A 12,258-nucleotide genomic window follows, 5' to 3' on the forward strand; every position below is an offset into this window, starting at 1 on the left:
GCATCAGTGTAAACAAGCACTTATATCCATGCTAAAGTTTAAGGGCATGCCTAATAGAGTTAAAAACAGCTTCAGGAATGTCCCTTGCTGCCCTATTGAGCAGGCACAGGCAATGGGTAAATGTAGTTGTCTTGCTGAATCAGAGCTAAGTGATAATATGCTCCCACTAGCTGAGACTGAGCAGTGAACTGCATGTGTTAACAAGGTGAGATTTCAGAGTGGAGGTGACATTAGAGGACAGGGAAACCAGGTTTTAATAGCACTCGCTGCACCTTAACACAGCTGCTAGACAAGAGTCTGAACTGAAATGGTAGGGTTTTGAGGCATAACTTGGAAGTGGCCTGGTCCTTTTGCAACTCTTGGCTTTCTGTGCAGGCATATGGCGCGGAGGGTTTCTTCTTTTCTCATGTGTACATTTACACCTCGCTTTCTCATGGTAGGACAAATAGGCCAGCCAGAACAGAAAGTAGGACATTTGGCCTCTCTCCTCTATGGGGGGTGCAGTGCAGATTGGCTTCTCAGAACTAGGACAGTACCTCTAAAAGTAGAACAGCTGGTCACCCCGTTTGTGTGTGTGTCGCCTTACAAATGTATCCTCCAAAGCTCAAGATCCAAGAGACATTTTTTGGCCTACTTAAGGAAATGTTTTCTGAAAACAGGGACAGATACGCTGGAACAGACCAAAACCTCTGCTTTCCTTCTGGAGCACTGCCCGGAGATAGCAATTGGAGAAGCCATGTCCTGGCCAAATAAACCTGTCAGGTGCTCTGCATCATTTCTTGCATATCGAATGATACCACAGTGACAAATCTGCCCTCCTCAGCCAGGAGGAGTTTGCTTTTCAGCAGCAGAACATAGATGGAAGATACTGCACTGCACTTGAGTTTATGCTTCACTGCAACAGAGAACTGTTACCAAATCAAACTTGGAGGGGGAGGGCTATGTACGTTTATATAACAACATATATTTGACTGGAAACAAAAATATGACTTTCATTCAAGTAAAGTACATAGAAAACATCCACAGAGGGTTTCATTGCCTTGCATTAAGATCCTTCTCTAAGTGTAATTAGGTCCATAATGTCTACAATCCCATTTAAGTGCTAATGATGCTAGTGGGCCGGCAGCATGGTCAGGAGAACGTGCCTGGGGACCATGCAGCAGCCTGTGTGGGTAAACAGGAGCACAGAGTACAAACCAGGTCAGCTAGCAGGGTTCTTGGAAAGACTCCGCTGTCCTCCCTGGTCCAGGAAACCCGCTCTGCGGCTCCCTAACTATGGCCATTAATATTTCCACCTGGTTGCAGCTTGGACTAATCCCACATAGGCTTCTCACCTAGAGCGAGAGGTTACTCAGAGCGGCTGTGCTGTTCTGAAGCCTGGGTTCACTAATAGGCTAATAGAAAGGGAAGCCTTCCAATGCTTTTTTTCTCCAGTTAAGTGTGCTATGGTAATGAATTTGGAGCCTAGTGGCTCCAGTTGTAGTGGGAAGCTCACAGCCTTGAGAACAGGTCTTTAATCCACATGAAGAGGTGTTTCATCAGCCATATGCAATGCCCTGCTTTGAATATTAATACCCAGAGCACTTATTCAGCTCACAGCCATTTCATGGCAATGCTGTGCCTCTGTGAGACCAGACTGAGCCCTTGGGTGCTCTGATTTTCCTTTGCAAAGGCAGTTTCAGATTGTTCTGTACTCTTAATTCAAAATTCTTATTCAGCTTCGAGTCTCTGGCGCCGCTGCATTTATATTAGATAATATTAACTGATTTTAGATATAATGAAAATGTGAAGGAGACTATAGGACAGCCGGCTCGGTCTGCTTAGCCAAGTGACCTGTTATGTACTTCGTGAAGTTACTTAACCTTCTAGAAGGCAGCCCCCTTTGCAATCAAATAACACAAGGAGGGAGCGACTGTTCTGGTGAACACTCGGGTTTTTGAAGGTCTTTGGGAAAAGCTGGGGAATGAATATTCAGTGTGAACTGAGATGCATTCTAGCTGTGTCAGCCGTGCAGCTTTTGTTTTTCACATTTATATCTGTGGGCAGAGCTGGGGAAATCGCAGCGACAGAGCCTCTGCTGTAGCACTTGCTCCCACGGAGTGCTGCTCATCCAGAGCTGAGGGCTCTGCGTCTATGGCGGTGGCAGGCTCACAGCGGGGTGGAGGGCTTGGAAGTGGGTGTGGGCAACCCTGATTATTTTTAAGCTTAGAAGATGCCTCTGATATGATGGTTTGGGCTGCTAATGCATGGCCTTGGTCATACTCCAACCCAAGCAATCACAGGCTACCCTGCGAGGGAACCTTCCCACAAAGCCAGGCATAGTGAGCTATGAGTGAATTGACACTTCTGCGTGTCAATTGCTGCAACTGTTTTGCTCTCCTAGTGCTGGAAAGGATGGAACAGGTATTGCTTTTCTCTCTGGGTAGTTACTACATTTGCATGTGCTCCCCATTAAAAAGCAGCATTGTCATTTGCTCACTACAATTGTGAAGCACTCTTGGTCTCTGGTGACCAACAGGACACAGCGTGTACTTGCAGTGCAAGAATCCTGCTCTGAGGCAGGGCAGAGGCATCTGATGTGCCTGTATCGGGGTAGCTAATTTCTGTCACACATGGGTGCCTAGTGTTTGCATCATAAGGACTTGTCTCTGTGGGTTTTTTCTACAGCTCTCACTGTCCCAAGGGAGTTGTTTGGAAGAGACAGTTACTCTGGATCTGAGCTTCTGGTGGTATACAAATCCCTGCCTGGTACAAAATATAGCAGATGGCTCAATCCAGTGATGCTTTCTTGAGATTAATGTCTCTGTGAGGCACAAGAAGTAGAAAACCAAAGCTAAGAAAGGTGCATTAATATCTTTGAGACATGTCTCTGTGGTCTCCAGTGTGATAAAGCAGGCGGGCAGTGACTTGAAACCATTGCCTGGTATGCAGCAGGTTTCTGCTTTAGTGTTTTGTTCTGCTGCTTCCCACCCTTGTCTGCCCAGTCTTATGTTGCAACTTACCCTTAGACTCAAACTATAACACCTCTTGAGAGAACGTTTTATCCTGCTCATACAGGCCTGTCCCAGTGAGGACCTCAGCCTAGGGTTTACACTTACAAACACCTGAAGGTATTTGGCCTTGGAAGTTGGGTGCCTATAGATCACGATTTAAACTTCTCGGACTGCGTGTTCAGATCCATGCTTCAACGCCCGGGTCCCATGGGTATCCCCCCTCCAGGCTCCCTCAGCTGGGAAACTGGCTGGAGCACAGGAGCTCCCTTCTGGCCAGCGCAGTAGGAAGTTCCACCATTAGACCAGAGCATGCTCCTGGCTTGCATGAACTAATCCTAGCCTTTGGATCGGATAAGAAAACAATAAGAAGTAGTTATGAAACAAAACATTCCTGCACAAAGCTCAAGCACATGGGCCTTGCAACCTGTGCTTGCCAGCAAACCCATCCTCTTTACTGCATTTATTCCTGCATGGGGCAAGAGGCTCACTTAACTCTGAGTTTCAGTTGTGCAGCCTGTGATAGAAGTGACATTGGCAGTATGAGACAGACCATATGCTTTCCAGTGGCTCTTCTGTGTATCCGAGAACGGTACAGCCACACCACCAGCCTGAGGGACTTCAGTCTGGGTGGGTAAGAAGTGTTTGCAGAGACAGGAGCCTGAAGCTCCTGTGTGAGAGACCACAGCATCACTCTGCTAAGCCTGATGAGAAGAGACCCCACCCGGGCCAATGACAGCAACATAAATGTGATAAGGAGAGAGATAAGTAGCCTGCAGGTGTACCTAGAGGTACACAACATGGTGAGGAGCTCTGCTGGGCTGCTCATGTCCCCTAAGCAAGATGAACATGTGATATGCAAAGGCATCTGTGGGGTGAGAAAGCAGAAAATAAACGATGAAAACGTCTATCAAATCCATAACTGTCTGCTGTCAGGAGCATCAACAGCCATCCTGAATTTTCATAGCATATCAGATCACCCAGCCTGAATTCCAACAGGAAATCAAGTCACAGCAAAGAGGAACGAAAACATCAGGTGTGTTGCAGGGGGGGAGTTTCAATGCCCCCCTGCTAGAGATGGAGGTGAGAAAGTGTAATGGGTGCTGTGTGTCTTTAGTCTTTAAAAGGCCCTCTCCCCTATCTGCTGTTGCTGCCACCTTAAGCCTGTCCAATTGCCCTGGTGAAGCTTTTCTCCTTGCCTTGTGAGTGCATTTTGGTTTAGGTGCTTGGCAGAGCAGTGTTGTTCTTGGGAGATGGGGAGGCTGTGCAGAGACAAAAAGAGGCAGTGGGTGTAAGGGAGAGGGGATGGTGGTCAGAGAGCCGAAGGTCTCTTCAGCCCTCTGATAGGAGGGCTCTGACCTCCCAGGGCTGAGGACTGCTGGAAGCTGGAACAGCTGTGTCCTTTCTGCCTCTTTCTGTGCTATCAGCTTGAGAAAATAGCCAGGATTGTTTGTCTTATGAGTGTCCTTCGTCTGGGTGTGCAGGGGGAGCTGTATCCGGTGGAACAGAGATGCTGCCCCTGAGATAACTCTCTTTACCCACAACAGGGCTGGTGCCCTCATGGTTCTGCAGTACCACATGGTAGCCAGAATCTGAGGCTGGGGTGGCTATGGAGTGAGCAAGGTGTCCTCTCTTCTCTGTTACACCAGACATGCAAAATCTGTTCCCCTCCCACATCTCAGGGGTTCCCCTCTCAGATCTAGGGTTTTTCTGGGCTTCAGAGAGTTTGCTCAGTTCTGGGCACGCAGGTACCAGAAAGAGATGGCCAGAGAGGCTGCTTCTGATGAAGCAGAAGAAAGTGTGAGGTTCCGGAGTTACCAATGAGCAAGGAGCTCAAGCTGGGTGGAGCAAACAGGTTCAGGATGGGAGAAGTGTCCCCTCCTCAGGAAAAGCAGGATTTGTGACTTGGGAGCTTATTTAAAGGTCGTGGGGCTGGAACATGATTGCAGCAACCATGGTCCTGAGACTGGAGAGGAGAATTTCGGTCTTTTTCCCTTTGCTGTTCCTTTGGAGCGTGTGCCCCACACAGGGTAGGACTGGCGGTGGGAGCAGTGGGCAGGGCAGAGCATGGCTTTTTTGGTGATGCCTCTGCCTTTATGAGCGCAGCGATGGAGCTGCCAGGAAAGCAGAGGCTATGTTCATGTTGGCTTGGTGGTGACCTGGGAGGTGGCAGGAGCTCGTGTGAAACAACACATCTGAGGAAAGGGATTTGGTTTTCAGCTCCGAAGTAGGCACAGAAAGTTGCAGGGAGGTGATTTACATGTTTAAGCAGGGTTTTGGCATTTGTGCCCAGCCTTGTGGTTCATTTCCTCATTCACTCAAACACATAAACAGTGAACAAATGCTTGGTAAACAGGAACCTAAAGTTCCAGCGATGAAAAGCTTTAACTTGCCCACGGAGCTGCTCGCACCATTGGCTTGGGAGTGTTTTGCAGATGTTGATTTGCCTTCTCCCCACTCTCATGCCTGTGGTAGCTCCAGCCATCACCCGTCCCTTGCATCACCCCACTGCTGAGACCCCCTTGCTGCCAAGGGTTTGAATGAGCAAAGAAAGCACGCGGCGAGGTGGAGCCTTCAGGATGGCCTCCATCAGCACTGGTGAGGGCCAAGCTGGGAAACCACAGCTGCTGCCTGGGCTCGATTTGGTCTGTGAATAACTGGAGAGCTTTCCATCACCAGGGCTGTCGGTCCAGGTATTTGCAAGCACTTTATTTGGTGGTTTCTTTTTAGTGTGGTTGCTGGACAGGGAGGACAGGATAGAGAGAGAAACCTTTCATGCTTCAGCCTACTGCAGCATCCGGCGTTTTCATGAAACCACAAAGGGCGTTAAAGAAAAAAGAACAAGCACTCTGTTTATAGGGATTTAGAGCATCAAAACAAAGAGGGGGCTGTGTTGTTCAGTGATCGCTTGGAGTCAAGGAGCCCAAAGACATAGGTTCACAAGAGATGGGTTTCCAGGCTGGAGCCCTCCCCACCTTCCCACCCTCCCTGGACCACAGTTTGCTGCCCCTCACTTGTGCTGCTACAAGGGTTGGCAGAGGTGGTTGGCACTCTGCATCCAGTGTGCTGCCCAGCACCGCTCTGCATATTAAAAAGTCTCTCAGGAAGATGATTCCAGCCTTCTGCAGCTGCCTGGGAATTTGTCTCGTGCAGGGCTTTTCCAGTCAGAGCCCCTTGCAGGACACATTGAATGCGAAGGAGAAGCATGCAGCACCCCACATGAGAACTGCATGGGGAAGGGGATCGGCCGTCTGTAGTCCACACGCCATCATCTGCTGCTGCACCAGTTAACAGCAAATGTTCCTTTCCACCACCTGTGTTCAGTGCAGATTTTTATGCAAGCAGGATAGTGGGAGGTAGCACAGAAACAGGTCTGATGGCAATAGCAGAAAGGCAGCTGCTCCCAGAGGTAGTCCCGATGATGTTTTTAGGAGCGTTGCACCAGAACAATGGCAGTGGGAGGGAAAGGGTGATGACAACCTGACTCTTAATCACTCTTGCTCATCTCTCTTCAGTGTCCAAGCTGACTGAAATGCAAAATGAAAGCAACTGTGCAGCATAAATCAGATGCTGGCATTCCTTTTCATGATCTAAAACCAGTGTCCCCAACCATAGCTCCCACCTCTGTGCTGAGGGGACGGCAGGGTGCGAAGCTGCCCCAGCTCACCACTCGCCCACCGTACCTCATCCCTCAGGGGAACAAGCTGAAAACCAAGCAGCAGCCTGTAAACATCCTGAGCCACCCAGTGCTCAGTGTTTGTGGGGGAAGGCATTTTGGAGGGGTTTCCAGAAAGGCAGGGTAACACAGCGGGAGGCACAGCTCCACACAGCTGTGGGTGCCTGCACAGAGGAGCAAGTGGCCCCAATGCACCCATGCTCTGCCTCTAGCTCAGCTCATCAAAGTTGTCACGTCTGATTAAAAGCTGATCTGTTTTCCTAGGTAAAGCTGCTCCAGGACACTGCCAAAATTACTGGTCTCCTCGCTCCTGGAATGCTGTATCTTTCAAGAGGAAGAACTGGAAGAGGCAGAAGAAATAAGAAGTTCTCACTTGTAATTTTTTAGTCACCCAGTGGCCATTAAACAACTCATTTAGGTGTAGCATTAGCAACCTAGACATTCCAAACATAAACAGCAAGACTGTATGGGCGCGCTGCCTCCAGACGTGCTGCATGGGCTCTGGGCATCCCAAGAGTGGCTCTCCCAAGCTCACCATCGCTGGTAGGCAGGAATGGCCAGGAGGGTGCTAGGCAAGAGGCCTCCTTTACTTGCAGGGAGGGTGAGCACCCGCTTCTGGACTTCCCCATGGCTCAGCCCCCTGCCTGGGTTCAGGACCCCCCCCAAGTTAAAAGGGATGGTGACGTTCAGTGCTCTGTCTGAAATGAACTGTGTCCACATCATCTCCTATCAACCTGTGAGGAAAGTATTTGGCTAAGACTATTTTAGAAGCTTTTGGAAGGGTGAAGACTGAATCAAGTGCTGGTATTTTATTATCCAACTTTCCTTAACAGGCTCTGCATTTATGGAGAGCCAGTAAAATTTTGAAGTCATATTTTGGATATGGAAGAGACCTTGTAAATCCTACTACATATGGAATCCATGAAAAATATTTTCTCTTTGGGTTTACATAAAAACATTCCCAGAGACAAGAATTTGGGGATTTTTGAGGGAAAAACAGTCTAAATAATCTCAACTGTTCCCATCAACCTGGTGGGAAAAAACCACATATTTTACAGCGATATTTTTTCAAAAGAAAGGCTTGATTGGGAGTCTCCGCATTAAGTGACCTAAAGCTCAAGATGCAAGATGATTAAACACGTTTTTGCTGTGCCACACTGCCCGTGCCGATGCTTACTAGTCTACTCCATAGATTTTGTGGCCCACATGTAGAGACAGGTATTCTTGCCAGGTGATTTTAGCCAATTACATGTGAATTGCCTTCAGCATCGGTTTTGAGAAAAGTTTTAATTTGCTCCTAGAGGTTTCTGTGCCTCTTAGGGACAGTCACGTTGGTCCCCAGTGCTGCTGCAGAGCTAACAGCGTGCGTGTGCAAGTGAGTTTTCAATGTGTACCCTACACAGCTCTATCGCCCAAGTGTGTGACCTGGAAATGCAGCATCCTTACTTGAGAATCGCTTTCAGTTAAATTCCTGCAACACATGGTAGATGTTCCTGTCCACCAGCAACATGTTCCTTTGGCACCTGCCAAAGGAATACCTATAGGGCTGTGGGATTGACCATGAGGTAGACAGATGGTCAGTGCGATCTCTTGGGTTAACAGCACCCGGGAGAGGTAACTCCAACTTCAGTAGCACCATCCCAGGTTTACATGCTGGTCAGTCCCATTAAGCTAGCCAATGCTTCCCATGTCCTTGTCCAGTGTGCGGTGAGCTTTGTGTGGGTTTTGTGGCTGACCATTTTAGAGGTCCTGTCTGTCTGAAAGCCCAGTTCAGAATGCAGATTATTTTTCCAGACCTTCCAGTCTATATTTTGATAGTGAAGTTCCTGTGGATCACATCTTTAATGTTATCTTGAAATATATTCTGTTGTCATGTAAGTGTGTTATCACTCAGAGACAAGGCAAAGTGCTTCAGACATGAGGCACAGAGCCAAAACCTGTCTTTGGATGTATATTTGCAGTTCATCTTGACTCCCTGGTATCTGAAGGTCAAGTCAGACTCGGAGTCAACTGCAAAGCTGAAACGTTAAGTGTGCCCAAGAAATTTTAGGAGGGCAGAAGCAGTTATCAGCAGTTTTCAGCTGCTTTGCTGTGTGAGGTAAAATGTGTGTAAGAGGAGCCCAAAGGAACATACTAAATGCATCTTGTAGGACTGTATGCTCCCTGGGTTTCTAGCTGCTTATGTGTGAGGTATTTTGCTATCTTATCTTGAAAGTCACTCAGAGCTCTTCAATAGCCTTTTTTTGCTGACACCAAGCCATACTGTGTCTTTGACTGAATGCATATTTTGTGCTGCTTCTACTGCCTTTGTCCATTGGGTCCATCTGTGAGCTGGCACTTCTGTGCAATGGCAGGGGTGCTTGCAAGAGGCATTCATCTGAGCTCACCTCCTCCCCCCCCAATTCCAGGAAGACATCTCCAAGTGTAGTTCTGTGTGCAGACATCAGTGAGTCAGCAGCACTAAATACTGTCTGCTAAACACGGATGCTGTGCTTGGCCAGCACCTTATGAAACACAATTCTGTGTGTGGAGATTACAAACTAGACAGGACGCCAAGCCTTTGGGCATGCTACTAAGGATATGCAGAGGACTGGGCTGTCAGAAAGCATTCAAGCTTTTTGGGATTGGGTATGTGCAGTAACGTGGCAGTGTGCTCCAGCACTGCGTTTCCTGCATACAGAAAGACAAGGGAATTCCCAGGTGTTTACTGTGGGAAACAACCAAGCACACCTGACTGAGCATCAGGCTCCACAAGAAAGCAGATTTTCCCCACCCTGTTTCTATCCAGGATCTTCCACTGTGAACCCCTTTGCAAACCTGTTCCTGCTGTTAAGAGCACTGAATTTACCCAACCCTCTGTACCTGGGCTCCTGTGAAACCTCCCACAAACTGGAAATGAGTCTGGTATTTCCCTCCCTGTTGTTGTGCCTTTATAATCTCTAGCCTGCAGGTGTGGAAGGGCTCTGCAGTCCTCATGGTCAGGTCAGAGCAGGCTGTCAGGCAGGAGGGGCAGGCAGTGAGCATGCACAGGAGCACAGCATCCCTCCAGGTGTTGCTGTTCCTGCTCCATCAGGGTCACCAGCTGTAACAGGACACAGGTACCCTTTCCCTCTAAAATAAAAAAAAAGGAGGATTCACACATTTGCCTTTGGATCCCACTCTCCAAAATGCTGTTCTGCCTTAGACCCTTCTGCAGCAGCCTGAGCTCAGTGCAACCTGCCGCACCAGGGTGAAAAGGTGCAGCCCGAAGCAAGAGGCACCATCCCCTGCCAAAGAGTGGAGATTGGTTTGGTTTTAGACTGAAATTTGGAGTTAACTGTTGTGCCCTGAAATAGGGCAGACCTGCAGGCCAGTCCTAAGGGAAGCTTCCCTGAGATTTCAACAGCAACAGGGCCAACAGCAGTCAAAAGAAATTAGTAGAAAGCCTACACATTTAATAAGAATGAGATCCTTTTTTCATATGATTTTTGGGCTAGGAACCATTTTCTATTAAATTTTGATGGAGTGATGTAAAATCCCTGAAGGAGAGGTTATTCTCTGTTGAACTTCAGAAGGCTTCCCCATGAGGACAGAGGCTGAAGTTGTTCCAGGGGTATCACAGAGCTACCAAGCAGCTGGGGCTGCCCATGGTGCGAGCCCCAGCAATATGCCTCTGCCTGGTGCTGTCGCGAGGAAGCACCCCCTGCTTCTGTCCCCACTCATGGCTGGGCCGGCTCCCACCATCCCATTACATGCTGGCTGGGGAGGGCTTTTCTCACTGTGAAAATACTTCCCCACCAGGCGCTGGCCTGGGGCCACCAGTTTGTTCCACACCATCCCTGAAGCCGCCTCCAAATGGCAATGACTCCTCTGAAGTCTCCGCTAAATGAATTTGCTCTTTACAGGCAACCGGTTCTCTTTGGATGCCAGAGTATTGCCTTGTGGTTGCTAATAACCTGGGCCAGACTGAGCTGGTGATTTATAGGGCTTTGCGTCTGCCTCCTTAAGTGCCTGCCTTGCTGCTTTGCTTCTCTCCCCAATCTCTCTTCCGATCCCCTTACTGCACACATTCTGGGTATTTCCAGCTACCTCTGAACAAGGTATTAATGTAGAGAAATATTACTGCAAGGAAATAATGGCCAAATACTCTCTGCATCATCTATATGCATTGGTTGGGGAGCAATTTTTCATTTCATACATCATTTGCTATTTCAGCATGTGGCAAATTCTGCAAAATAAGGAAGGAGAATTAGAGAGCTGAAGGGCCCACCCCTTGTTCCTGCCATTCACTGCACTCACGGGCACAGGCACAGGGTGATTGCTGTGCAGTTACTGGCCTGAGACACATTTGGATGAGCTCATGTGAATCTCATCCTGACCCTGTATTAGCTGCTCTGCACACCATTTTTCTTCCCATCTTTCTGCCTCTCTGTCTTCTTTGCTCAGCTTTAACACCCCCATGTGGGCTTAATTTCCTCTCACCCATCCCCAAGCCTCCACATTGCTGTATTCTGCATTTTTCACTGTAATTGGTCCCTGCATACAACACACAACTTGAAGCCCTTTCCCTTAGCTCCAATAAGAGTCCATACCCCAGTGAAGTAATCTTTCCCACCTGGGCTGCTCCTGCGGTTTTTGTATTGCTTAATCCTCCCCTGCGAGCGGAGAACAAGTTTAAGGTAACATATGCTCAGCTTTATGTTGGTTGTGTTCGTACTGTGAGTCCCACAGCTCCCATTGTCAAGCAAGTGAGAGGAATGGCTTTGCCAGAGCCCCACATTTTCTGGGAGATAACTGACTGCTGACTCACCCTGCTATTAGAGGCCCCATTAAAATTAAGGATGTAGGTTCCATACATTTATTCCTCCAGACCACTGTGCTTATTCTGTCTGCCCGTTTTCCATTCGCATTTCTTCATGGATTCATTTCCCCAGTGCTCCCTCCCTGTCACTGGTGGCACCGGGCTGTGAGGCAGGAGCTGAGCTGCCATCCACTTTGGCAAGGTTCGGGTAGTCCTGCACCTCACTGTGGCCCTGCAGACAGTGTTGGTGTGTCAGCTGTGCTGCTGAGCCTGGTCTGAAGGCTTCTGCTGGAAGGAGCTACCAAATTCACTTTGTGGTGACTGCTCCTCAAAGGTGAGGTGCATCTGCACACAGAGCCCTGCCAGCAATGCCCACACTCCCTGCAAAAGCTCTGGGCAGCAGCGATCCCCTGCAAAGCATTTCAGGTGCCTGCTGATCCCCGGGACATTATCTGAAGGTCATCTCCTCTGCCACACTGCCAAGTATGGGGGGAACCGAGGGGTGTCTTCCTGAAGATCTCTCCTCCTCATGGTCTCACATGCGATGCAGAGCTCATTCATCTCCGCAGTGTGCTGCTGCACTCCTTGAAGTGAGCCATCATTTCATTTTCAGTGACTTCCTAATGTGTTTGTTCCTTTTTTTTTTCTTTCCCAAGCAACAGCACAGGCATTGCTGCATTTGGCAAAAGAACAAAGCCTTATTGTTCAAAGCTTGAGCGCCAGCATCAGCTGGGACAAACACACCATTTCACTCCTAGACCTCAATCTCAAAAGCCAGCTGGACAAAGAGTGAAAAGGCTCAAAATCACTAG

This window comes from Lathamus discolor, chromosome 5 (genome assembly GCF_037157495.1).
Source record: "Lathamus discolor isolate bLatDis1 chromosome 5, bLatDis1.hap1, whole genome shotgun sequence".
In the NCBI taxonomy this organism is placed as follows: Eukaryota; Metazoa; Chordata; class Aves; order Psittaciformes; family Psittacidae; genus Lathamus; species Lathamus discolor.